This window comes from Orycteropus afer, unplaced genomic scaffold (genome assembly GCF_000298275.1).
Source record: "Orycteropus afer afer isolate SDZICR_OR568_19922 unplaced genomic scaffold, OryAfe1.0 scaffold00091, whole genome shotgun sequence".
Classification (NCBI taxonomy): Eukaryota; Metazoa; Chordata; class Mammalia; order Tubulidentata; family Orycteropodidae; genus Orycteropus; species Orycteropus afer.
This window is the reverse complement of record NW_006921678.1, coordinates 1,256,300-1,261,741: the sequence shown is the minus strand read 5'-3', so window position 1 is coordinate 1,261,741 and position 5,442 is coordinate 1,256,300.

Below are 5,442 nucleotides of genomic sequence, written 5' to 3'. Positions count from 1 at the left end.
CTATTCCTTCATGAAAACCTTAATTTTGTAGGGAAGAATGATATTCCCCACTTAAAGAGAAAGACTGTATTTCTCACTTTCTCTTTATCTTCTAGATAATTTCTCTTTCTTCCTGAATAGAATTTAAACAAGATAGCTGGTGATGAAACAACCATCTACATTCATGAGGAAAAGATCAAGACTATTAATGAGATTTTAGGTTGATATCTTTAGCTCTCTCAAACAATACCAGTAGATGCCTAATTCTGCTTTATACAATTTTAATACTATATATATATATACTCAGCATATGGATTGAATAAGTATGGTGAAAGGATACAACCCTGACACACACCCTTCCTGATTTTAAACCATGCAGTGTCCCCTTGTTCTCTTTAAACAACAGCCTCCTGGTCTATGTACAGGTTCCTCATGAGTACAATTAAGTGTTCCAGAATTCCCATTCTTCTCAGTGCTATCCACAATTTACAAGTTCCCTCTGACTCCCTGTGACCCTATATACAGCAGATGGAAAAATTATCTGGTCCTGCACAATCCTCACAATTTTTGTCGTGCCTGAGCCCACCATTGAAGCCACTGTGTCAGTTCACCTCATTGAGAGTCTTCCCCTTGTTTGCTGATCCTCTTCTTTACTAAGCAAGATATTGTTCTCTAGGGAATGGTCCCTTGTGAAAGCATGGCCAAAGTAGGTGAGAAGAAGTCTGGCCATTGTCTCTTCCAAGGAGCATTCCAGCTGCACTTCTTCCAGAACAGATTCGTTCATTCTTATGACAGTCCATGATATTTTCAGGATGCACCAACACAGTTCAAAGACATCAACTTTTCTTTGTCTTCCTTATTCATTCATCAGTAAGTGCTTCAAGTCATCATCACTTTCAGCACCAAAGTTTCCTTCATCTACATATCTCAGGAATCTTCTTCCTATCCTGATGCTATGCTTTTCTTCATATAGTCCAGCCTCTCAGTTTATTTGCTCAGCTACAGATTGAATAAGTATGGTGAACACATACATCTCTGATGCACATATATCCTGATTGTAAACCACTCAGTATTCCCTTGTTCTGTTTGAATGACAGCTTCCTGGTCTATGTAAAGTTACTCATGAGCACAATTAAGTGTTCTGGAATTCTCATTCTTCACGATTATCCATAACTTTTTATGATGCACACAGTCAAATGTCTTTGCTTAATCAATAAAACAGAGATAAGCATCTTTCCAGGATGAACAAATCTGTCTTGAAAGACGTGCAGCTAGAATGCTCCTTAGGAGTGAGAATAGCCAGGTTTCCCCTCACCTATTTTGGTCATGTTGTCAAAAGTGACCATTCCCTGGAGAAGGATATGCTGCATAAAGTGCAGGGTCAAAGAAAAAGGGGACAACCCTCAACAAGATAGACTGACACAGTAACTGCAACAATGGGCTCAGGTATAGCAAGGATTTTGAAGTTGGCACACAATGGTTGCCTCATTTGCCAATGGGAGCAAGCACTTCCCTTTGTCTCAGAAGGCAGGCCTGGTGATCTGCCTTCAAAAGGTCAAGACTTTGAAAATCCTATGGAGTTCTGCTCTGAACACATGGGGTCACAAGGAGTAGAAATCAACTTAATGACAAATAACAGCAACAAAAGAATATTATGATTGGGTAAAACATTTTCATAGTGAGGAGAACCCTACTCCCAGTAATTTTTATGTAATCAGTATGAGAAAGATTGTTTTCATAATGTTTGAAGCATTTTTTTTTTTCGGGTTCTAAAAGTTTTTTTTTTGTTTGTTTGTTTGTTTGTTTCTTTTCTCTCTCTCATACTTCCTGACCTTTAACACTCATCTGGAGCCAGGTATTTGTCTCAATCCAGTCCAACTAAGTATAATTCAAATGTAAAAGTTCAGTCATTAAGTAGGAGAAAAAAATATTCTTGTACACACAGCTTAAATGTAAAAATTAAAGCATATATGCTTGGAACTAAAAAGTTGAAAACTGCAATATGATACCTTGCACCACAAAGATGATAGTTTGGTGCAGCTAATTAGCCTTCTAATTTGGAACATACTGTAATTGGGTCTCTATTATGGGAGATGAAATTGAAAACAATTGTGTATTTCTTACATTTATATTTCTAAATTGTCAAACATAATTGGTTTTTTTTTTTTCATTTCCTCAGGTAATTGACTTGTAGTTTTTATGTTATTACAATATATTTCTGCTTTGGAGTCTTTTTATAATCCATATCCCCTGAAAATTTTCATTTCAAGGACTACATAATGCATTATAAAATCAACTCATATGTATAACTCTATGAAAATTGTGTTGTCTAACATGGAGTCAGTTTATGGATAAACTAATAAAATAATTTAGCACACATTTTTATGGTTATCAACCCCTTTTTTATTATGAAATGACTATAAAGTCATAAAAAATGTGAAAATACAGGGGAGAGAGAATCTGCTACTCCACTAGTCTTACACAGTCTAGGATAAAATAATTTGTATCACTTTACTTTCTTGAGACATTTATATGTAGTTTACATCAATATAGCTATAATTTCAATTGCTTTATATTTTCAAATATTGTCTTTTTGTGGAACTAGGAAGTCCTAGAGAGATGTCCTATTCCATAAGAATCATAATGAGAAAAAAATATTCCTAGAGTTTATGGATTTATGAAGTATAATATTAAGTGTAATATATAATTATAATTTTGATAATACAGAGTAGTTGTGACTTTGTTGGTTAAAGTATCAAATAGCTGATAAAGGAGTTAACTTAATGCTATCTGTTTGATTGACAATGTATAAATGTTGCTGTTTTGTGCCATAGAGTCAGGCCCAACTCACAGTGATATATCCTTGGGTTTTCAAGGTGGTCTCACCACAGAAGTAGATTGTCCAACCTTCCTTCCGAGGAGTGGCTGGTGGGTTTGAACCACCAGACTTCTGGTTAGCAGTCACATGCCTTAGGTACTATGCTACCAGAGCTCCTTCCATTGTGTAAATAGAAGACTGAAAAAAGGACATATCTAGAAAAGAAATATCAGATAATGTGATTAAAAAAAATCACATTAGTTTAATTCTACAAAATAACCCAGTGTTTCTCATACAAATATCCAGTTCATGTTTTAGTTGGCTCTGTCCCACAGAATCATGAGGAACTTAGGAAAATGGAGGGTACTTTTTTAAAATTATTGTTATCAATTCACTATCTGAAAAGAGAAAATCTGTTTGATCACTGCAGCAGAGAAGAGAGAGTTCTGTAATCAAATAATTTAGCCTAGATATGAGTACATCCCTTCTGCTCTTATCACTATGAACAGAACAAGTCAGAATGCTCTATCTTACTGAAAATGTTCTAGAAAAAAGTTTTGCTTTTCTTTCTTGTGAGATCAAAAAAAGAGGAAAGCCAGACGTAGCAGGATCAATTTATCAACTATAGGTAAATTATCGTATTCTCATCACTTTAGGTGACTAAGTATGATTGGAAACAGCTCAACTAAATAAAATTATGTTTCTTCAGTAAATCTGGCTAAATTTTCAAGAACTAACATTGTAACTTTGTTCTATTGGAAGCTACATTAATTAACTGTGAATTTGCCTCTGATGGAAATATTTAATGAAAATCAACTAGTGGCTTGCCTTTCTATCTGGGTATCCTATTTCTTTCTTTCTTTTTTTTTTTTCTTTTGGATTTTCTTTTTCTTTTTTTCATTAATGTTTTTTTTTTTGTTTATGTTAAGAGTTTGTTTTACAGGAGATTCAAAATGGAGTCCCACCAGTGAGCAGCACGCTTTTACCCTCTGGCATCTAAGGTCTTGGAAAACTAGACACAACAGTTTGAATTAGGAATTTGGTTGCTCTGAACAGCTCACGGAATCAGAGTGCATCAAACACAGAAGAGCAGAATTAAAGAAAAGGCACAGGGAGAATATTTAGGAAAGAGCTATTGGCGGAGAACAGATGGGCACCTGAGAGAGGCATTGGAAACCTTTCTGGAGCAGTCACTGTGTGCTGGGCAAGGATGACCACCTGAGATTCCCGAGCCAGGAGGGAGGACGCCTTATAACAGGATACCAGTGACCACTCTAATATTCCGGTGGACAGTGCCAGAGACCTGCCTCCAGCAGCTGATTTTGATTTTTTTGGAGGTAATTTGGGTCTTCTGGGTGCTGGTGGGCATGGCCAACTCCTCTGAGATTCAACAGAGAACTTATTGTTGTGACAGGAATGCTAGCTCCCTCCCTTCCCAGCGGGTCACAGATTGGGCTGGGGTCAGACTGGGAGACATCATGCTTTTCTTTGTCACAGAGATCAGGATCGCAGGTCACTAGCAGCTGCTCCCCCGACCCAAACATAGCTGAAACTTTGCACATCTCTGGCACCACAGCTGGGCGGTATCACAGACAAGCTCCAGAGCCAGCCATTAGTGGTCTGGCGGAATTCCGACAGTACCGCAGGCAGACGGAACAGGGAGAGTGAAGAAACGGCATTCCCGGGAATTTTGCCTTGGAGCCGTTCTTTGGTGCTGTGGGCCCTGGAGGCAGGGTCTTTGAGTGTACCTGAAATTGGCAGAAATTTGTGACGCTCTAACAATAGTAATGTTTCCTGAGGTTGAGCCATGGTCTTGCAAATAAATACGTCATCAATAATAGCCTGCTCAGATACTCTCCCGACTCTAACACACCTGAAATAGCACGCATCTTTGGCACTGCATGTGGGTGGTATCAGACAAATTCCAGAGCTGGCCATTAGCGGTGTGGCAGGATTGCTTCAGCACCGTGGACAGACAGGCATGGAGAACAAAGAAACCTCAGCTGAGCGTGGTCTCATGAATTTTGCCTTGGAGCCATGCTTTGGTGCTGTGGGGCTGCAGAGGCGGGATCTTTGAGTGTGCTTGAAATTGGAGGAAATTTGCCATGCTCTAACAATAGGAATCTTTCCTGAGGTTGAGCCTGGTCTTGCAAATAAATACGTCATCAATAATAGCCTGCTCAAAGCCCTAGAAACCGACCTTAGTAAGACTAAGCTTTCCTTGTTCTGCTCCCACCTTCTCTGCCAATATCTTCACTCATTCAATAGAAGAAAACATATTCAGCCAATTACCATAAAACTTCCCACTTTGAACTCTAAACCTTCTTTACGACAAAACAGAAACACTTATCCACACTACACACAGTGATTCCACCATTACAAAGAAAACAGCAGAGCAACCCAGCACACTTGAATCAATAATAAAATAAAACACACCAGCTTCACCTTTTCAAAATATTAAACCATAAAACCAAGACAAAACAAATCAACGTGTAACTAGCAGCTAGTGACAACCTAAAGAGACTGCGCTCTACCAGATTCCAAGGGCTTAAGAAGAGGTTCTGCTTTCCAATAAACCCAACAACTCTCTGGACATGTACTGCATTACTGAAAAGGTCCTAGTTTACACTTTTTTTTTTTTTTTT